This window comes from Aquarana catesbeiana, linkage group LG03 (genome assembly GCF_042186555.1).
Source record: "Aquarana catesbeiana isolate 2022-GZ linkage group LG03, ASM4218655v1, whole genome shotgun sequence".
Classification (NCBI taxonomy): domain Eukaryota; kingdom Metazoa; phylum Chordata; class Amphibia; order Anura; family Ranidae; genus Aquarana; species Aquarana catesbeiana.
The window spans coordinates 163,338,909-163,362,532 of NC_133326.1; positions in this window are offsets into that span (position 1 = coordinate 163,338,909).

The following is a 23,624-nucleotide window of genomic DNA, read 5'->3' on the forward strand; positions in this document are numbered from 1 at the left end:
GACAGTGCAAATACAATACAATTTAATACAGTAGGAATCAGAGGGCCCTGCTCCTTAGAGCTTACAATCTAAGCGGGAAGGTCAAGAGATACAAGAGGTAATAACTGTGGGGGATGTGCTGATGGAGAAGATAAATGTACAGTTGTTAGGTGGGGGCCAGATAGGCTTCTCTGAAGAGATGAGTTTTCAGGGATCGTCTGCAAGTGGATAAAGTAGGAGAAAATCTGACAGATTGGGATAGAGCATTCCAGAGGATGGGAGAGGCTCTGGAGTAGTCCTGAAGGCAAGCATGGGATGAGGTCACAAGGGAGTTTGAGAGCAGGAGGTCTTGGGAGGAGCGAAGAGGACAATTAAGTTGGTATTTTGAGACTAGGTTAGTGATATAGCTGGGGGCCAGGTTGTGAGTGGCTTTGTAAGTTATAGTTAGTATCTTGAATTTAATTTGTTGGCTGAGTGACAGCCAATGGAGGGATTGGCAGAGGGGTATAGCAGACGCTGAGAGGTTTGTGAGGTAGATGAGCCTGGCAGCAGCGTTCATGATGGACTGAAGAGGGGATAGCCTATTTAGAGGTAAGCCAATGAGGAGGTGTCAGGGCTGGGCTCAGATACACTTAAAAAAATGTAACTTTCAAGCTGCACGCAGGGCGGATGTGGATCACCAATCAAACAGTCAGCCAGTGGCAGTGCGTCTATTAGGGGCACTCAGGTGCCATGCCCTCTCTCCAGCCTCCCCCTCTGTGCACTATGGATAGATTCATGTATTGCATAAATCTATCCACGGCCGCTGTAGACACCCCCCATTCAGGCATCCAGCCCCTTTTTGGGCACTGGGCGTTTGAATTATAGCGGTGGGGGGTGTTTTTGAAGCACTTGATTAGAGCCATAGGCTTTAATAGGTGTCAAAAAAGGTGACCTGCGAGCGCAAACCATTGTGCTCGCAGTGCACCCAGGTGTGTTAGCAAAGCAAATTAATATTTGCTTTGCTAACACAGAACCGCCTCTCAGCCAATCAGGAGGCCTGGTTGTAATACCGGGCACCTGATTGGCTGAAGGCACAGTGCTCCCATTGGCACCAAGGAATACAGGAAGAAGACAAGCATGGAGGAGTTGGAGGACGCACAGCAGCCATTGCCATAGAACTTCCGTGCTACCATCCCACAGCCTGCCGCCTGTCCTGCTGCCTGGCTCACCACCATGATGGGGTAAGTGCCAGGCAGATGGGCACAGAGGCTGCATATGATGGGCACAGAGGCTGCATATGATGAACAGAGAGTCTGCATACGATGGGCACAGGTGGCTGCATATGATGGGCACAGTGGCTGCATATGATGGGCACAGGTGGCTGCATATGATGGGCACAGTGGCTGCAATTGATGGCACAGTGAGGCTGCAATTGATGTTTTTGTTTCAGGATTTTTCAGGATTTTTCAGTTCGTTTGCACCCCCCAAACATTTTGAGCACCAGCCGCCACTGCAGTTGGGCATCACGAGGGATGCTCTCACAGATCTAGCAGGAGACCAAATCAGAACGGGGTGGGCCACTTATTGTTTTCACTGGCAGGCTGGGCTTCAAGCAGTTCATCCTCAGTAAAAGGGCCAGATGGGATAATGCTGTACAATCTGTGCAACACAGGCACAGGGTACACCTATTTCTTCCACGTGTATGAAGGAAAGGACACCCAGATTCATCCCCCTGACTGCCCAAACTATATTGGAACCAGTGGAAAAATCGTTTTGGACCTTGTATTCCCACTCTTTGAAAACAGATATCATTTGTACATTGATAACTATTATACCAGATTGCCCTTTTTCTGCAATCTTTGCCAGAAGCAAACGCTAGCATGTGACACAGTAAGAGCTAATAGGAAGGGCATCCAACAAAGGCTGGGGAATACAAAACTAAAAAAAGGGGAGTGAGTGAGTTTGGTGTTGGATATAAAATGAAGAGACAAAAGAGACGTATATACAGTATCTCACAAAAGTGAGTACACCCCTCACATTTTTGTAAATATTTTATTATAGGGGTGTACTCACTTTTGTTGCCAGTAGTTTAGACAATAATGGCTGTGTGTTGAGTTATTTTGAGGGGACAGCAAATTTACACTGTTATACAAGCTGTACACTCACTACTTTACATTGTAGCAAAGTGTCATTTCTTCAGTGTTGTCATATGAAAAGATATAATAAAATATTTTCAGAAAAGTGTGGGATGTACTTACTTTTGTGAGATACTGTATGCTTTCCTCGATCCACAACAACACCTTAGTGGAAATACACAGAAGGAAGAGTCCAGTCCAAAAACCCGAATGTGTACAATAGTACAATATGTTCATGGGCATGTTGATTATAATGATCAGATGAATCAGCCCCATCTAGTGAAAAGAAGAACTCACCACTGGTACAAGAAAATCTCCATTTATCTTTTCAATTTGGCAATTTATAATTCCTATGTTATCCAATGTAAATCCACCGAAAGACCTGAAACCTTTCTCAGATATCAGGAGGAAATCGTCACTGCCCTTGTGTACCAGACCCACCATCAGAAAACATTTGCAGTTAGTGCAGACTTCACAAACAACAGTTCCTCACAAACAGGCCAAAAACTTAAAAAATAAATTGTTGGGTATGCTCCAGATGAGGCGTTAGATGAGATACTATTTATTATTGTCCCCAGTGTCCTTCCCAACCAGACCAATGCGTAGGAGACTGATTCCATCATTACCATACATCTCTACAAAATGAGTGAAGTATGGTGAACATAATTCTGACTTCCTGCCATTTCCCTGTATCTGACCATTTGCCTTGACATTCATCATGAATCTGCCTGCTCCTGAACTGACCCTGGATTGTTTATCGAATGCTTCTGCCTACCGCCTAGATTGTGTATCAACTATGTTTCTGCCTTCCAATATGGCAAATCCAGGGTCCCCAGAGTCTGTGTCTCCTGGGGGACCAGGACCCGAATCCACAGTAATACCACCTCAAGGGTCCCCAGGCATACAGCTCACAAAGAACACCTTTTAGTTGACCACATTTTTTGCCTGCTGCTTGGAGTGATCTTTTACCCTGCTACAGTATTAATGGAATTCAAGATAACACACAAACAACAATGGGGATCTAATGACTCTTAGATTCCATACTAGAGACTTATTTACAATACACATTTTAGCAGACAACAGACAGGTAGCTGGAATTGATGACATTAGCATTTAACAGTAGGAGTCCCAATGGTATGAATCAGTCACTATTCCAATATGGCAAATCCAGGGTCCCCAGAGTCTGTGTCTCCTGGGGGACCAGGACCCAAATCCACAGTAATACCACCTCAAGGGTCCCCAGGCATACAGCTCACAAAGAACACTGTTCCCCCAAATGCCAGGGCCCACGATTGATCGGCAATATGTGAGGGGTTCCAGAGTGTTTTTTCTGAGTGGAGAAAACTATGTTTTTAGTTTTCTCTGGGTTTTGTATTTGCAAGATTTGGGTCTGGAGACCAGAGGCTTCAAAGAGATTTGGGTGGGAAGAAGCCTCTACCCCTGTCCCCCAGTCTTACCTGACCAAAACCCTAAGCCTTATATTTCTGCCTGCTGATGACTGACCCTGGACTGTTTATGGACAGCCTTACTGCCTACTGTCAGGTCTGGACTGGCTGTGAAAAAAGTCTCACACATGTGGTATCGCCATACTCCGGAGGAGAAGCAAAATGTATTTTGGGGTGTAGTTCTTGCTGTCAGTATCTGAGCTGTCCCTACTCTACACTAATGTATTTATGTATGTATGTATGTATGAATGACATGGTCTCACTACACTACAGTGAACGACCCGTTTGTTCGGATGCTCGCTGAATGTCCAAACAACGAAAGTTCGGCCCGAACTTATGCTTGAGCCGAACCGTTCGCCCATCCCTACTTTTGAACATGTCATTTTTTTTCACAAGTTTTTGGAGAATGTGGAAAGAAAATGAAACCATAGTTGTGAATTTATAAGATATTTCTAACATATAGCATGTACACAGCAAGAACTACACCCCAAAATACATTTTGCTTCTCCTCCGGAGTATGGCGATACCACATGTGTGAGACTTTTCCACAGCCAGTCCAGACCTGACAGTAGGCAGTAATGCTGTCCATAAACAGTCCAGGGTCAGTCATCAGCAGGCAGAAATATAAGGCTTAGGGTTTTGGTCAGGTAAGACTGGGGGACAGGGGTAGAGGCTTCTTCCTACCCAAATCTCTTTGAAGCCTCTAGTCTCCAGACCCAAATCTTGCAACTACAAAACCCAGAGAAAACTAAAAACATAGTTTTCTCCACTCAGAAAAAACACTCTGGAACCCCTCACATATTGCCGATCAATCGTGGGCCCTGGCATTTGGGGGAACGGTGTTCTTTGTGAGCTGTATGCCTGGGGACCCTTGAGGTGGTATTACTGTGGATTCGGGTCCTGGTCCCCCAGGAGACACAGACTCTGGGGACCCTGGATTTGCCATATTGGAATAGTGACTGATTCATACCGTTGGGACTCCTACTGTTAAATGCTAATGTCATCAATTCCAGCTACCTGTCTGTTGTCTGCTAAAATGTGTATTGTAAATAAGTCTCTAGTATGGAATCTAAGAGTCATTAGATCCCCATTGTTGTTTGTGTTTAATTAACTCTGCTATTGTGATAATGTTGATTGGATTTTCTGAACTACAAGATGGCCAGTCTGGCCTAAAGGTCATGTCTGAGTCATCTAGGCTGTCTAAAGGGATTAGTTAATTAGCTCAGGTTAATTAGGTTAATTAGGTTACAACTGTATTGTTAGAGTAATATGAGCAGGATGTCTGCACCTCCTCTTTTATTGTATAAATAAGACTGTATTGCTGTCAATAAAGATAGATTCCTGTTTGAACTTACATACAGCCTGCCTGGTGTTTGTTCTGAGCTATCACAACTGGGTTAGAACGGCACATAGCTGAAGTTCTAATCCCGGAGCATTGGATGACCAAACCATCAGACGTTGCAATCTGATTCAATAGCTGCAGAGGGGTGTCGGGAGAGTGGAATCGAGCGAGCAAGGGGCTCGTTACATTCACAAACTTTTTTTTATTGGTACATGTCCCCCAGGAGAGGACCTGGACCCCTATAACCATGGTATTCCCAATTACTTGCATATAAGCTTTCAAAGTGGGCACTTTTGATTTTTGACATTTGGGCCCCATTGACTTTAATGGGGTACGTTATTCAGGTCCAAACTTTTGTGGTGTTCGAACGTTCTGGTGCGAACTGAAGAGGGGTCAGTTTGGCCCATACCTATTCAAAAGCCTCATTATGCCTCATAAAAAATACTTTGGGGTGTTTGCTTTCCGAAATGGGGTCATTTTGTGGGTGTTTCCACTGTGCTGGTGCTCCAGGGCCCTAAAAAGTGTGATAGGTCATCAGGAAATTATATTTATGCCCCTAGAATGCCTGAAGGTGCTACTTGGATGCTGGGCCTATTTATGTGGACTGGCTGTGGAAAAGTTTCACACATGTGGTATTGCAATACTCCGGAGGAGTAGCAGAATGTATTTTGGGCTGTAATTCTTGGTGTGTACATGCTATGTGTTAGAAAATCTTATACATTCACAACTATGGTTTAATTTTCTTTACACATTCTCCAAAAACTTGTGGAAAAAATGACATGTTCAAAAGCCTCATTATGCCTCATATATAATATGTTGGGGTGTTTGCTTTCCGAAATAGAGTCATTTTGTGGGTATTTCCACTGTGCTGGTTCTCCAGGGCCTTCAAAAATGTGATAGGTCATCAGGAAATTGTATGTATGCCCCTAGAATGCCTGAAGGTGCTACTTGGATGTTGGTCCTCTCTATGTGGTTAGGATGTGAAAAAAGTCTCACACATGTGTTATCCCTCATACTCAGGAGTAGCAGTATGTGTTTTGCGGTGTAAGTGCAAGTATGCCCATGCCGTGTGTAAGAAATAACTTGTTAATAAGACAATTTTGTGAAAAAATATATATTTCTTAGTTTTCCACAGAATTGTGGGAAATAATTACAACTTCAAAAAACTCACTATGCCTCTTACTAATTACCTTGGACTGTCTACTTACCAAAAAAGGGTCATTTGGAGAGTTTGTGTACAGTCCTGGCATTTTAGCTCCTCAAGAAATGAGAGGCAGTCAGTACATCAGGATTGATCAATTTTTAATAATATGTAGCATAGCTTGTGGACTATATAATAGAATGTGTTTCTTTTACACTACACATTTTGTTTTTGATGAATGAGTAGGGGTGTGTACCCCCTACTCATTCACATGGGGTAGATTTTGGGGGGCCCATGCCTTTTTTTCCAGATTTTGTAATTTTTTAAAGTTCTACACAAAAATGGAACTTCCGCTTTTCGGAACCCTCCCCCACTCCGGTGTCACATTTGGCACCTTTCAGGGGGGAGGGGGGTGCAGATACCTGTCTAAGACAGGTATTTGCACCCACTTCCGGCATAGACTCCCATGGGAGTCTATGCCTCTTCCTGTCCCGACCGCGCTGTCTGCTGGGAACACACAGCTCCCAGGAGAGAGCGGGGACCACTAGGGATGCGCAGCGCGACTCGCGCATGCGCAGTAGGGAACCGGGAAATAAAGCCGCAACGCTTCACTTCCTGATTCCCTCACCTAGGATGGCGGCGGCAGCTGCCGAGAACTGAGGGGGTTCTCGGCGTCCCCTGCCGACATCACTGGACCCTGGGACAGGTAAGTGGCCATGTATTAAAAGTCAGCAGCTGCAGTATTTGTAGCTGCTGGCTTTTAATATTTTTTTTTTTTGGCGGTGTGGGTGAACCCCCGCTTTAAGGATGCTGACGGCTGCTGGCTTTTTAAATATTGCGTACTGGAACATTACTTCCAGTATGTGTGTTCTTTTTTTTTGTGAATTGACTTTCACTCCCGTTGATGTGGTTCTTGCCAAGTGTTTTTGCAGTAGTGAATTTACATTTTCAGGATCGCATGTGGTATTTTGAAAAACACCTAAATACTGCATGAGATCTGGTTCTGTGAATGGAGCCCAGTTTTACCAAAGAAATGTAGTAGTATAAATGTAATGTTATGAAAGAAACTAAGAAACATTTTTTTTTAAAAATCATTATTTTTTCACGTATATTGCAAAAAATAAAAAAAACCCAGTGATGATTAAATACCACCAAAAGAAAGTTCTATTTGTGTGAAAAAGTTATAAAAATGTTATATGGGTACAGTGTTTGGGCAGGAAGGGGGTGAAAGTGCCTGGTATTGAAGTGGTTAAGCTGTATTTGGTGTTACAGAACAGTACAATTTTCACGAACAGGGCAGGGAAACTGTATTGTGAAGTATTTTGGATTTGCATTTGATTTATCAACATTTACATTACAGCTTGGTTTAAATACAGAACCAGCAATACAATCTGATTAGTTTCAACTTAAAATGGAGTTCCACCCACTTTTACAACTCCTCAGCATCCCTCACTAAACTGTGCACTGCAAACGAATTGGATATTTTTAAATTTTTTTTCTCAGCACCTACTGTATATCTGCTGTATTCATTTTTCACTTCCTCCTCCCTAGCCGTGGCTCATCGCATCATTTCCTGTTTGCAATGCCTTCTGGGAAGGGGCGGCAACTTCCTCTGACACTGCCGTTGCTATGGAAACCTGACCTGAAACCTATTACACTGCTTGTGCTGCACTGAGCATGTGCAAAATCTGCAAGGATGAGATCCAGGAAGAAATACAGTCTGGCTTCAGATGCCCACACTTAAGATGGCCATGGCCTGCTGTAAGTTTATAAAATAACAAACTGCTGCTATAAACAAACAAAACAGACCTTAGTTTACAGACTAACTTTACTAGAATACATTAAGCTTGTGTATTATATGGGTATTTTTATTTAAAAAGTATAATTTTGGCCGGAACACCACTTTAAAAGCTTTTTTATGTAGTTTTGTCTGTGATACCTGTGTTTGTTTGTTTGTTTGTTTTTTTATACAGTTCCAATAGGCCTGAATTAAAAGATGGAATTAGCAGCCATGGCAGATCTACAAGCAATAGGAATGCTCTCAACTTCATGCAAATTAGCCAGTCACTAAACAGTTTAAAAGTATAGTTTGCTATCTTTGCAGTAATGTGCTGCATGGTTTTAAATGTTTAATAAAATGTTGAAATAGAGTTCACAAAAACACTTCAAAATCACATCCTCAGTTATTTCTAAATTATTAAAAAGATAGACTTCGGGTATGTGTTTGGCAGAAATTGCTTCGCATCAGGACAATATGCAAGCAAATAGAAATTGTAATAAAATGAGTAAATGAGGAAATATGTTTCATTGGCTGGATGGTACCTAAGCTTGGTTAGGCTGCAAAAGAGGAGGTAGAAACAAGACAGGTTTTAACTTGAAATAGAAATAGAGTGTATAATTTGAGAGACAATACAGTACACACAAATATTAAACAGCGGCTGGACAGTGCAGCTCCAAGAGGCAATGGGCATCAGCTGCCATCTGGAGCCTCAAAAATTAGCTACAATATAGCAACATCCAAGTCCTGCAGTCTAAACCTCACTTTGTCCAAGCTCTTTGCGCAGTGTTTGGTAGTCCACTGAATAATTATTTTATAACACTTTTAACTAATAAAAGACAAAGCACTTTTTGGTTACATGGGGATTTGGCAGGGGATTGAAGTGCACCTGTGGTGAGGGTGTATGATGTTATAAACATTCCTTCATAAAATCCTGGCTGACCTCATTCCTTAAACATAATGGTTATTATTATTATTATTATTCAGGATTTATATAGAGCCAACAGTTTGCACAGCGCTTTGCAACATGAGAGCAGACAGTACACTTACAATACAAATCAATGGATTGAAAAGGTGATAGACTATGTAGAGATAAGCCAATGAGAAGGAAGTTGCAGTAGTCGAAGCAATACATGACCAGGGAGTGAATTAAGAGCATTGTTGTGTCATTGGTTAGAAAGGGATGTATTTTGGGATGTTGCCGAGGTTGAGGTGGCAAGATTTGGACAGTGATTGGACGTGGTGCTTAAAGGAGAGCTCAGAGTTCACGACTACACCTAGCACCTTGGCATGGATGGGTTTATAGTTGTGCCATTGATTTTGACAGAGAGATCAGGGGAAGGGAAAGAAAAGGGCATATGGGGGAGGAAAAATTATAAGTTCAGTTTTGGATAGATTGAGTTTGAGGAAGTGGTGTGACATCCAGACTGATATATCTGATAGTAAATTAGTGATACGTAAGGAGACAGAGGGAGTAAGCTGAGGGGTAGAGAAATAGATTTGGGTGTCGTCAGCATAGAGGTGGTATTGGAAGCCATGGGAGGCTATCAGCTGACGCAGGGAGGAGGTGTAGATTGAAAATAGGAGAGGTCTAAGAACAGAACCTTGGGGGACCCCAACAGAGAAAGGAAGCAGAGAGGAGGAAGTAGAGTTGTAAGATACTCTAAAGGTGTGGTTGGATAAGTAGGAAGAGAATCAGTGAAGAATACAGTCACGGAGACCAAAGGCGTGGGGTATTTTGAGGAGGAGGCGGTAGTCAACCGTATCAAAGGCAGCAGAGAGTTAGGTTTTGCTTCCTGCTTTTCCGTTACATCTCAATCAGACTTTCTTCCAACTTTTTACTTTTTTTTCTTGCTGATCTACACGTTCTTCCTTGTGTTGCTCCCTCAACATTTTCTTTGACACTCTGTTTCTGTCTAGCATTAGTTTAGATGTGTCTGTCTAGACATAAGTTTAAGGACTCTTTCAAGATACCAGTTGCACTGAATGCATGGCTGCTTATGTGCACTTGGAGGGAACAGTGCAGACGCACCGATACTGGTGCAATCCACTGTTTTCCTTTCTTCTCCTTTTTGTTAAAGATTTTTTTTCAATATCAAAAGTTCTCTTGGTAGCAGTGCAGTGTGATGCATTGCATCACTATCAGGAACCATGAATCAAAACGAGACAGAAGTATAGTTAAATCACAATTGTTTATTAATAATAATAATAATAAGGTAAACAGAGTAAGCGTAGTCAAAACAAGCCAGAGTTCAGTAACCAGATCGGGTAGTCAGCCAAGCAAACGTCAGGGAGCCAGAGATCAACATAGTAGTACAGCAAGCAGAATCAGGAGCCAGAAGGAACGTCAGCCGCGCAAGTCTTCAACAGGAACGCAGGAGAAAGTCTCTGTGATGTTGACAAAGGCAAAGGCAGAGATCAAGTGAGCTGGACGGCTTTTAGTAGGCAGGACTACGAGCAGAATCAACAACAGCTGGGTAACTGGAGAGAGATGGGAGCTGGCAATTAGCCAACAACTGAGCGGCCAGTTCAGAGAAGGAAGGGCTGAGCCCCCTCCTCAACGACCCCTCCCCCTCGGAAGTCCACCAGGCTTGAGGGGAAAATGTCTATGGAAATCACGGAGGAGGACAGGGGCATGTACATCCGAGGAAGAGACCCAAGAGCATTCCTCCAGACCGTACTCCTTCCAATGCACCAGGTACTGTATGCACCCATGGATTGTACTTCGTACTCCTCATGGTTCTCAACCTGTATAGGGTGAGGATGTGGCACTGAGGTGGTTGCAGACCAAAGGTTTCAATAAGGAGACATGAAACACATTTGAGATGCGCATACTAGGAGGAAGGCCCCAGGCATAATCCACTGGGTTAATCCTGTGAAGGATACGGAAAGGCCCAATAAACCGAGGTGCGAACTTCAAAGAAGGAACACGAAGTCGTAGGTTGCGAGACGACAGCCAGACTCTGTCCCCAACCTGGTAGGAAGGCATAGCATGGAGTGCTGAGGTCAGCATGGAGTCTGTACATATCGTTAGCATGTTACAAAGCCTCCTGAACTTGTGCCCAAGTGGAAAGAAGACCACAGAGATGCTCCTCTAACGCATGAATACTCTGCAGAACAAACGAGTCAAGCAACATGGTAGGTTGGAGACCATAATTCGCCATAAACGGGGACAATCGGGAAGCAGAATTAAAGGCACTGTTGTGTGCAAACTCTGCCCACGGTAATAGGTCTGACCAGTTGTTATCATGGTCAGAAATATAGCAAAGTAGGAATCGCTCCAAAGACTGATTGGCTCGTTCTGCAGCCCCATTAGACTGCGGGTGATACGCAGAGGAGAAAGGAAGCTGAATTCCCAACTGTGCACAAAAGGCTCACCAGAACCGGGAGACAAACTGACTACCCCTGTCTGAGACAATCACCTTGGGTAGCCCATGTAAGCGAAAGATCTCCCGAGCAAAAGTGGAAGCCAGTTCCTTAGAAGCAGGCAACTTCCTAAGTGGAATACAATGACACATCTTTGAGAACTGGTCAACCACCATAAGGATAACAGTGTTGCCTTGGGAGTTGGGTAACTCCACAAATAAATCCATAGACAAGTGGGTCCAGGGCCTCTCTCCATTGGGTATGGGTTGTAGGAGGCCCACTGGAAGGTGTCGTGGAGTCTTACTCTGAGCACACATGGAACAGGCAGCTATGAAGGCAGTTACATCAGCCCATAGACTAGGCCACCAGAATTGTTGGGAAATGGCCCAAACAAATTGATTCTTCCCAAGGTGGCCAGCTGCCTTGGGAGAATGGTAAATCTGGAGCACGGCAGTACGGAGACTATCTAGAACAAAGCAGCGGTCACAGGGTTTCTCAGGAGGAGCATGGACCTGAGCAGCAAGAATTTTGTCACCCAAAGGAGAAGTAAGACTGGTGCAGCAGCAGGGACAGCCTGCAACTCAGGTTGTACGGGAGCAGCCACAGTGGGAGTTTCCAGGTGAGCCGTGCAACTAAGGAGCATTTGTAACGCTGTGGCAAACTGATCCATGCGGTGATCTTGCTCATCCAATCTGGAAAAAATATTACCAACAAGTGGATTGACTGTATTTTCTGAATTCATGGCCTTCGCCTACTATCATGAACCATGAATCTGACCGAGACGGAAGTATAGTTAAATCACACTTGTTTGATAATAATAATAATATAATAAACAGAGTAAGCGTAGTCAAAACAAGCCAGAGTTCAGTAACCGGATCTGGTAGTCAGCCAAGCAAACATCAGGGAGCCAGAGATAAACGTAGTAGTACAGCAAGCAGGATCAGGAGCCAGAAGGAACGTCAGCCGAGCAAGTCTTCAACAGGAATGCAGGAGAAAGTCTCTGTGATGTTGACAAAGGCAAAGGCAGAGATCAAGTGAGCTGGATGGCTTTAAGTAGGCAGGACTGATGAGCAGAATCAACAACAGCTGGGTAACTGTGGAGAGAAATGGGAGCTGGCAATTAGCTGACAGCTGAGCGGCCAGCTCAGAGAAGGAAGGGCTGAGCCCAGCCCTGACAATCACACTATGCTTCACTAAAAAAAAGTACTACGATTTTCTGCACACTCTACTGCAGCATTGTGGTATGAACTTGCCTCATAGTGATCAAGCTTTTTGCCTTGTCTTTCATTACGACTGCACTAGGCAAGGGTGCCCAGTGAAGTCACAATGTATCTGCTGTAAAAGAGTCTTTAAAGATGAACACCATACTAAAAACTAGATAGGCAGTTGAAGTTCATTGGTTGGAGCTCTTTTTTTTTTACTGAAAAAGCATTTATATTTCTGCTCATCAAGTCTTAAGACTTAAAGATCCAGTTTTTTTTTCTACTGTTAGGCAGTAAATCTAGTTCATCTTTTTGACTCCAGCCTGAATGGACAACAGACTGATGATGCTGACTCTGCTCTTTCTCCTGTTAGTATGTCCTTGTTAGCAGATGTGCATGTTAGCAGATGTGCAGGTAACACTTCTAATGCCCCGTACACACGGTCGGACATTGATTGGACATTCCGACAACGAAATCCTAGGATTTTTTCCAATGAATGTTGGCTCAAACTTGTCTTGCATACACATGGTCACACAAAGTTGTTGGAAAATCCGATCATTCTGAACGCAGTGACGTAAAACACGTACGTCAGAACTATAAACGGGGCAGTAGCCAATAGCTTTCATCTCTTTATTTATTCTGAGCATGCGTGGCACTTTGTGCGTCGGATTTGTGTACACACGATCGGAAATTCCGACAACGGATTTTGTTGTCAGAAAATTTTATAGCCTGCTCTCAAACTTTGTGTCGGAAAATCCGATGGAAAATGTGTGATGGAGCCCACACACGGTCGGAATACTTACATCAGTTGTATTTTAAAAATACATATAATTTTTTTTAATTGTAGCACTAACCCTGGAGGGGTCACTGTATATAAATGGTTCTTCCCCAACAGTGCAGAGACCATTCATCTGCCAGACATGACTTCACTCATTCTGACTCCAATGAACAGTCTAGGGGATATCTTTTTAGTATTTATTGCTTGTAGAAACTTGCAACAGGAGAGGACAGTGAGGTATAAGATACCCCAAAATGCTTGAGCGTGATTAGCAGAGGACACTTCTCTCTTAGTAACAGCACAGTCTTTCACTCACAGCTGGGGATCATGAGGTAGTATTTAACACAGATAATGGCTGACTGGAACAGTCTATGTCCTTATGGCTGGGGACCACAAGGCAATTTGTAGCACAGGTAATGGCAGACTGGAACAGTCTGTGTCCTTGCGGCTGGGGATCGCAAGGCAATTTGAAGCACAGGTGAAGGTAGACTGGAACAGTCTATAGAGTTACAGCTAGGGGTCATGAACTAAGTTGCAGTACAGATAAAAGGGCTCTCACAAACTTAAGCAGGATCAGTCCATAGATTCTGTCCCTTGAAGAGCAGTCCAGCATTCAGTCTAGAAGCACTCCTGGGGCAGCAGGCCCCCTGAGGCAAAATTGACTTAATTTACCTATCGTCTTATCAACCTATCTAGTAGGGTGCTACATAATAAATGCAGAACTATATTCTAAATACTGATGTATTTTACAATATATGTGCCTGATGTACAGCCTTAAACTGCTATTTTGAGCACACAAACAGGTGATAAGCTTTAAATTCGCAAGTAAACTGTTCCCAAAGAATTTCAACAATGCATAAGTATCCTTTCATATTATATCTTACTAATACACAATTTGAATGTTTTTGTATGAAACATTTATAGCATACATATTTAAACATGTTTCATAATTTAAGTGAATAGACAGCAGGACAACCTGTGGCTGGTGTGCAGCAACTGCAAAGATATATGCTGGAGCATGACCCTTGGGCAGTACATCTGTCAAACTCATACAGAGCATAGCTATGTGTATTGCTTTTGGTCGAGGAACATTTCAAATTGAGAAAAGAGGAAATCACATTGCATACTTTAGAGATGCATTATTCTACCTTATTAGCAGCAGGCATGGATAGCAACATCTGTTAAAACTCTGTACTGTAAAGGGTAAAAAAGACTCTTTGATAGCAAGAACTGCAATATGTTTAAAACATGTTTGATGTTAATGTTAATACAGACACAGTCATTACTATATATATATATAGACAGGGATTTTTTTCAGGGGGAACTTGGTGTTCAACCACCTCTAGCTCAGACCCTTTGGTTCCTGCTTACCACAATCACTTGTAAACACAGAAGTCTTGTTTCTGTGTTTACAAGTGACAGCTCTGCACTCTGTGTGTAACCCCCATGAATTCTGCACTCTGTATGTAATGCAATCCTGATATTTAATGCCCCTTTAAGACCCTTCTACTGTTTGTGAAATATGACCACACCCACTATTTGATGTGATTTGAAGGGTGTGTGTGGGGAGAGGGTTTTTTGGGGGTCATGGTTGAGTTTCAGCACCTATTGTTTGAGAAAAAAAGCCCTGTATATATATAGATATATATCTATATATCTATATCTATCTATCTATCTATCTATCTATCTATCTATCTATCTATCTATCTATCTATCTATCTATATATATATATATATATATATATATATATATATATTAGTTATTAGATTATATTTTGCCCTTTTTTATCAATCACATAAAAATTAAACTTTCATAAGATAAAAGACTGAACTTTGACCATCTCAAAATAAAGGGTAGACCTAAAATTTCTAGTAATAAAAATGTTCTTAGGTTGCGATTGAGGGTCATCACAATCTTCAGGAGATATGGTAAGATCAGATTTCACCCATAAGGCCCAGATGTTATGACATTTTTTAAAGCAACCTCAGGCTTCATATTTTAATTTGCATAGTGGGATCACCTGGTTAAATAAATTGAGCACTGTAGGGGGCAAGTGTGATTTCCAATGCATAGCAATGGATTTTTCGGCATAAAACAAAACTAAGGTGGATGATTCGTTTAGTACAATTTGGGAGGCTATCATCATCTACATACTCAAATGGGCAACAAAGGGTTACAGACATTGGGTAGTTGTGTAAGTGTATTGATAAAAGCAGTCACTGTAGACCAAAAGGCCCTGATAGGTGGACACTCCCATACCCATATGAAAGAAGGTGCATTCTGCACATGAGCATTTAGAACAAATTGAAGAAGTCTGTCCATATAAAAGAGGAGTATAATAAAAGCAATATAAAAACTTGGTTTGGATAACCTTATCCCTGGATGAGATAACAGTAGAGACCTATAAGGGAAGAATCTCCTGCCACACTTCCTCTGTAAGATCTGAGAAATCCACTCTCCATCTAGATTCTATATTTGTGAGTCTATCTATTTTTGTAATAAGGGGGTGTAATAAGTAGAGATCAATTTGGAATGGGAAGGATCACCTAATCATTTTTCTAAGGCAGATGGTTAAAAGGAAATATTAGTCCATCCAAATTGTGCCACTGCAGCATGTGTTAATAATGTGTTATAATTGGAAAGTAAGCTGTGGGAGGGAGATTATGATCCTGCTGGAAACCAGAAAAGGGACGAAAGGTGCCTAGTCATAACAGATGAGACACTAATTTTACCCCATGTCTGGACCAAAATGCGCCATCAGTCTGTCTGTAAAATTCCAAAAGGCATGGATTAGGCCAAAGGGGGCATTAGGGGAGTATTCTCTAGCCAACTTAAATGGGAGCAACTTAGAAATAGTGAAGATACGCAATGTCATAGACAAAATGCCAGTACTATCCCTCCCCATGGTAGACTGCCTATGAATTAAGTTTTGCAGAGATTTATATGAGGTTAAAATAGTTGCTTCTAGAGCTGAGGCAGCATTAGTAGCCTAAGGGTAAAACCATGAATGTAAATGTGAAAAAGTTGCGCTACATTAAACATTTCCCTATATAGGAAATGCTGTAAACCAGTGACATACAAAAGTTAAGGACACACCCGGATCAAGAATGCACCCCAAAACACCCTAAACTCCTTCTGGTGATGGGTACATAAAAGAATAGTGAAATTGACCAAATAACAACAGTTGAAATAAATCATATGCAAGACAATTAATGTCCATATAGAAATTAAATATGGTGAGCAGCATCTTCCTTAAATGTGATAGAAAGGTGAAAAAATATGTGAGTATGTGATCCACAGCGGGTATCAGGGTGCAGATAATCAGCCTTATTCTTTGATGTCCACAAATGAGAGACAACTTGATGTAAAATTTATATATGATAACCCTTACCGGAACTGGTGGACCCCCTAAAGAGTGGGGCCATATGAGCAGGCAGATTAAGCCCTCTGCGGGGACATTTGAATCTTCTGGTATCTCCAATCCTTTGGTTGCCTTGAGCAGTCAGCAAGGGTTTCGCCAAGTAGCAATGAATGCTTATCAGCTGGATGTCCCCAATCTGAAAAGAAAAGCTCACTCGGGCTCCCAGCCACGAGTGAGCAAACAGAGAGGGACTCCAGTCGTGTAGTAAGTTAAAACTAAGAATCTTTAATGCTAACTAAATAGGCAAAGCTCACAAGACTACATGTACAGAGATAATGTACAGAGATATTGCACAGAGATATTGCATAGAGGTGCATGAATAAGTAAAAAGCCAGCTAGCTAAAACAATCAATAAAAAGCACCTGTGTAGCGGGTCACATGTGGTGTGATTGCGTCAGCACAACGCACAGCCCTACATGTTTCGCAATACCTTACATATGTATGTAAGTTGGGAACAGTGAAATCCCCCTGCAGGATAGGTAATTGTAATGTATCCTTAGCTATCCAAACAGCCTTACCTCCCCAAATAAATGAAATGAGTATAGAATCAAGCTCTTGAAAGCGGCATTTAGGGATATTTACAGGGGAATTAGGACATAGAAGCATGGCAGGAAAATCCTTTTAAAAATATTAACCTTTCCTAAAAGATTCATGGGTAAATTAAAAGAAGTATGGGTTTCCTTTTTTTTTTTTTTTTTGCTTACATCTGTTCTATGAGCTGCTGATATCTAAAAATCTTTCCAGCCCTCTCAGAAGTACCCCCATTCTGTTAAAATTGAGCTAAATACCTGTGGGAGGGTCTACAGTCTTTCAAACAGTGTAATACCGACAATGGTCTGACTCTGGAGTCTGGAACCACCCACTTTTCTGTCATTCTGCTTGATTGATGTCCTCTCTCCGCCCGCTCTCAAGTGTAGCTGCCCCCCCCTTCTCCCCTGCAGCATGTTTCAATGGTCAGAAGAGTCGGCAGAGATAAGAGCACTTCATTCAGTGACTAAAGTAGAAGTCACTGATAGTGCTATGAATGTAAATCTTCTCTACATATTACTATCTACCAGAGTGAAAACAAAATATTTGTAAAGCAAAACACACATATGGATGTGACAGCACACAGGCATTCCATGCATTACTGGTATAGTAAAATGAAGTAAAATCAGAGCTAACATTGTGAATAAATCCTTTTATTGACTATCTGTATTTTTATGGTCAATGGCTCTGTGGTGAGAGAGAACAATAAAGGCGACAGGGGACAACCCTGTCTGGTGCCCTGCATTATACTAAGACTCTGAAACATAATTGTTTACCTGTATTCTAGCCTGTGGCCTATGATAGAGCAATAAAATCTACCACAAGAAATTGTCTCCAAAGTCAAATTTCGCAAGTACCTCCTATAGATAAGGCCATTCAACCAAATCAAAAGCCCTGTGCATATCCAGGGCCAAAACGACCCTGGAGCCTATCACCTCATAAGAAGCCTGCATGTTGGTAAAGAGCCTACGTAAATGAATAGAAGTAGAGTGCCCTGGGATTTATTTAGTTATTTATTTAGTGAGATGGGGCGATATGATTCACAGTGAAGGTGATCCTTGTGTGGCTTCAGGATAAATACAATTAAAGCCTCAGATAGATGGCATATGTAAAAACTTGAAACAGGTGAGGGATAAATATATCCTTATAATGCAGGTACCACTTTATAGGGAAGCCATCCAATCCTGGAGTTTTATGTGTGCAAAGGAGTGAATCTCTAAGGTATATTTCATCAGCTATTAAAGGATCATCTAGGAGTGAAACTTGGCTAGCAGTCAACTTAGGTAGCTGGACGTCACATAAATAAACATCCAACTTAAGTATGGTATAGTGGGCTTTAGTCATATATAATTTGGCATAGAAAGACACAAAGACTTTAACTACCTCATCAGTTTGCTCAACTATAAGATCAGTAGGAGTCATAGCTCTAGAAATGGTACAAGGTTGAAAATCAGGCCTAGAAAGATAGGCCAATAGGTGACTGTTTTTATCCCTTAGCGCAAATATTTGTTTTGATAAAGAAGTTCTTTCTGAGTATGTTCTAGAAGAACCAACTCCAGTTCTCTGGTTTTGCTCCGCCAGGCACCGTATGTATAAGGGGTAGGTATATCTGAATAACAAGTCTCATTGGCCCACAGTGCCTGCTCTACGTCAGTCAGTCTAGACTGGATGGCCTTACAAGCTGCCCTGAAAGCAGCAGTGAAAGTTCCCCTCATGGTGGCTTGAAAGTTATCCCATACCAAAGGTGCGGCGGCACTCTGTGCAACTGATAGGCATTCATTTCAGTAAGTCCCTGATCAGTCTTGGCTGGGTCAGCAAGCCAAAGAGGGCTTAATCTCCCCACCTTATAATTAGAATGTGTACCCAGAGCAAGATCCAACATCAGAGGCGAATGGTCAGACATTGATCTAGAAAGGTATCAGATTGTGGTCACTTAACTAAGTAGTTCCTGAGAGAAGAGGCAAAATCAATATGGAACAAAGTACTTTGTGTGTCAGAATAGCATGAGAATTCTCTGAGAGAAGAATTTTTGCCATCTCCAAGCTAAGGTCCAATTTATCCAGATAGGAACTCAATGGCATCGGAGGATGGGTCAAGCTTCCAAATCTGTCAAAGGGAATATTTAAAACAGTATTAAGCGATACTTCCGGTTCTGATGCCTTATGTAGAAAGAGCAAGAGACGGCGGCTCCGGTGGGGACCACATACAAATACGGCTCCCATTGTCCAGGCACATTCATCGGATCCTCTCCCACCTCCAGCATGCTTCCCTAGCACTGCTGTATGGAGCGATACCTTATACCGGGCTGCTGTGGTCCTCAGCAAGCCACAGCGCCAGAGGCTCTCCTCCTCACAGGCTCTCAGCAGCCCAAAATGGCCAACGGGACAGACGTGACTGCAACGCTGCTCCTGTCCCAGCCAGCCCTCACTGTCACATCCCCTGCCTCACTGGAAGACCAATATGGCAGAATTGCACAGGCAGTGGTCGCCCTGCTCTCCCCCACAATTACAGCAGCTGTGGACAGAGTAGTAACTGCTGTCATCGATCAGCTTGGAAGGGAGATCAATGAACAGGCAGGCAGGCTCAATGAGGCTGAGCACCGCATATCTGAGCTAGAAGAAGAGGCTCAGAATTCACAGGCAGCAGTCACCAAACCTCCCAAACCCAACAATACATCCTAGAAAAACTGGACGATCTGCAAAATTGATCCAGCCAAAATAATTTAAGAGTCATCGGCCTCCCAGAATCATACCACTCTGAATCACTATCAGAGCTATACACAGTGCGCATCCCCACAGCTCTTGGGATCACAGCACCTTGCGTCGTAGAGAGGACACATCATGTAGGAGCTTCTTCGAATGACAGACGCTCCCTTCGCCCTATAATAGTGCTCTATCTAAACTACTCAGATAGAGTGGCCATACCAAAATTCTTCCGCAATGCCAACTCCTTCCAGCTGGATGGGCACAAGTTGCTGATTTTTGCGGACTATTCTCAGGAGGTGTCACGCAGGAGAAAATCTTTCCAGCCCATATGCTCAGCTGCCACCTATCTTAAAACACATCTGCACATCCACCAGGAGATAGCCCCAATGGAGACCAACCATTACCCAGAGGGTCCCAGGGAGCAACGCAGCCCTCGCAAAGATCCTTCCAAGAGGTTCCATTACTCAGACACCTCTGGCTCGGCTAAGCACCGCTAGCTCCCTAGGTTACCAGGATCTCAGAGCTAGCTCACCACCTGATCCAGCTGCTCTGATACCTTTGTGCCTTCTGCCACCCGGGAGCAACCTTGACTCACCCAATTGCATTGACTCTATGGTTTGTTAAATGTTTGTTAACAATGTTTGTTGTTAATTTAATTTAACTTTTATTGTTTCCTTTTATATTCTTTATTTCAAAATATTTTATTGAGTTTTCGTGAGATCAATAACAAATATACAAAACCTTAGCATTAAATGCAGGCGTACATAGGAGAAAAAATGAAACCCCTTAGGGGCTACATGTATACCTTATGACAGTAGATACAACTAAAAAAAAGAGTTGCGGCCTTGCATGAAAACCTACAAATGACAAAGTTAGTTCGCATGGATCCAAAGACCCAGAGACAAGGATTAGTTTGGTGAGGTGGAAGTAGGAGAGACCGTCTGCACCCCAACTGGGAACACACTGTGCCTGAGCGGAATACTCCCACTTGCCCCTGACACCCCCTTAGTTATTGCTAAATGTCTCTGGGCATCAAGACAGGGAGTAATGACCTACTATCTATGCTGTCCTTGGGAGCTGGGCTCCCTGAGGTCTCTGCAATGGTCTGAATTAAGGCTGGAAAGTATCAACTTGATAGATCAACCTGCTAAGAAACAAGAGAAAGGAGATAAAGAGAAGAGAGAGAGGTGAGATTGGGGTGATAGAGAGAGAGGAGAAGGTAGACAGAAGCCAAACCCCGGGAGGGGACCCCCCAAATCCAGATACTGCTTGATGCTTCAGGGTACAACCCCTGGGATCAAGGAGATGCCCAAGAAATTAGCCCATGGTTCCCAGATAGCTTCAAATTTCTCTGTGGTATTATTCAGGGTACTGGCCACCTTCTCTTGGGCCATGATCCATGAAATTTTACGGGAAGCCGCTTTGAAGGACACCTTGGGTTGTTTCCATGCCTTGGCTATAGATAACTTAGCCCCCAGCAAAATGAAGTGAATCAATCTACGGGACAATTTTGGAGTTTTGGGTAAATGGTCGTTTAAGAGCGCTATGGCGGGGGTTCTTGGGACCTGTACTCCGGTGACTTTTTTAATCATATGGAAAATCCTATGCCAGAAAGGCCTCACCCGTGGACATTCCCAAAAGATATGGGCCAATGAGCCCCTAAGAAGACAGCCCCTAAAGCACCTGGAGTCCGTGGAGGGGAACATTCTGGCCAGTCTCTCCGGTGGAAGGTACCATCTTGTGATGACCTTTACGCTGGATTCCACCAGTGAGATGTTCAGGATGCTCTTGTACGCCCTATTATAAGTGATCCTCCACTTCTCCAGGTCCCACTCCAGGGCTAAGTCAGACTCCCAAGCTACCATGTATGGAGTCTTGGCTGTTTGATTAGAGAGTGACTGGTAAATGATGGAGATTCCACCCCTCTGCTCCGTAGACCGACCGCACCATACTTCGTAAGGGGTGAATGAGTGGTTTGATGGATTATCTTTACCTCTATGTGTGAGGAAGTGTCTGATCTGCTGAAAGCGAAAGTTCTCAGAGTCAGGCATCTCCAACTGACTCACACAGAAGGCTCTGGTTATAGGCCCCATTGATGTGAAGTAGTGTCCAATCCGGTACATCCCCTTGTTCAGCCACCAACGGAATGCTTTAATGTCGGTTCCCGGGGGAAAGTCAGGGTTATTGAAGATATGAGCCAGTGGTTGTTTGCAGGATGTTATGTTTGGAAGGTTTCTTAGAGAATCCCATAACTGAAAGGATTGCGAGAGGATTGGGGATAGTATGGGGGGACGTTTCTTAGGGGGAACCCACAAAAGAAAATCGATAGTAAAAGAGGGGACTGCCTGTCTCTCAATCAGTATCCAGTCCGGTCTCTCCGCCTTCGCGTATACCGTCGAAATCTGAGCTAATCTGGCCGATTGGAAGTACCACAATAGATGCGGAAGGCCCAATCCCCCTTGCGTTCTATTTAAGTATAATGTGCTCTGTTGTAGTCTGTACCCTTTCCCCCCCCAAATGAATTTTACTATTTTCCGTTGGAATGATTTCAAGTGTTCCCTATTGATGTTAATTGGAATGGCTCTAAATAGGTAGAGAATTCTGGGGAGCAAGTTCATCTTGACAGCATGAATCCTCCCTAACCAAGATAACCCCCCCTGGCCCATTTGGATAAGTCTGTCTCTAGTTTGCGGTAAGTGTGAGGGAAGTTGGATGCATAAAGGAGTTCTGTTTTCGCTGTGAGCCTTATCCCTAAGTAATCAATATAAGAGTCACTCCATTTGAAATCAAAGGAACTCTGCAGGGATGCCACTAAAGTTGGGTCAAGGGAGATATTCAGGGATGAAGATTTGGCATAATTGACCTTAAGCCCAGAAACCCTTGAAAACTCTTTCAGGAGCCTGCAAAGGTTTGGAAGGGAGGTGGTTGGGGATGTGAGAAAAAGGAGCATGTCGTCCGCAAACAACCCACATTTGTGGACCTGGTCACCGCAGGCAACTCCTTGGATGTTGGGATCTGCTCTTATTGCTATTGCTAACGTTTCGATCTCAATAGCAAAAATTAGGGGGGATAGTGGGCATCCCTGCCTAGTTCCTCTTGCAATGGTCAGGGTTTTAGAGTATTGGCCTTGTAAGCGTATCACCGCTTTGGGAGAGGAATATAATGATTTTAGTGTCCCTAAAAAGTTGGGTCCAAAGCCCCATTTTTCTAGTATGGAGAAGAGATAAGGCCATTCGATCGAGTCGAAGGCTTTGTGGAGATCCAGCGAGAGGATCATACCTTTCTGTTTCGGTCCCCCTTCCCAGTTAGATTGTAGGATGGATACTATATCTATAGCTCTCCTAATTTGGTCGGGTCCTTGCCTACCGGGTATAAAACCGACCTGGTCCTTGTGTACATAGAGATTGATAAAAGAGGAGAGGCGATTTGCAAGAATTTTAGTGAGAATTTTGAGGTCATTGTTAATTAAAGAAATGGGTCTGTAGTTCTCAACTTCCTCATGGTTTTTGTTGGGTTTGGGGATCACTGAAATGAAAGCTGTGTTTAGTTGAGATTCCAGGGGGGATCCTGCCTTTTTAGAATTAAAAAACTTTGCTAGATACGGGGCTAGGATAGCGCTAAATTCCTTATAGTAAGGGACCGAGAGGCCGTCTGGCCCTGGGGCTGATCCGGATTTAAGGCCTTTTATTACTTCCCTGATTTCATCTTCCGTGATGGGGGCGTCCATTAAGTCTCTACAGTCCCTGGACAGTGATGGAAGTTGTAGATGCGATAGGAAGTCATTTACTAGGGAGCCTTTCTCTGATTGGGGGGGGCTGTAGA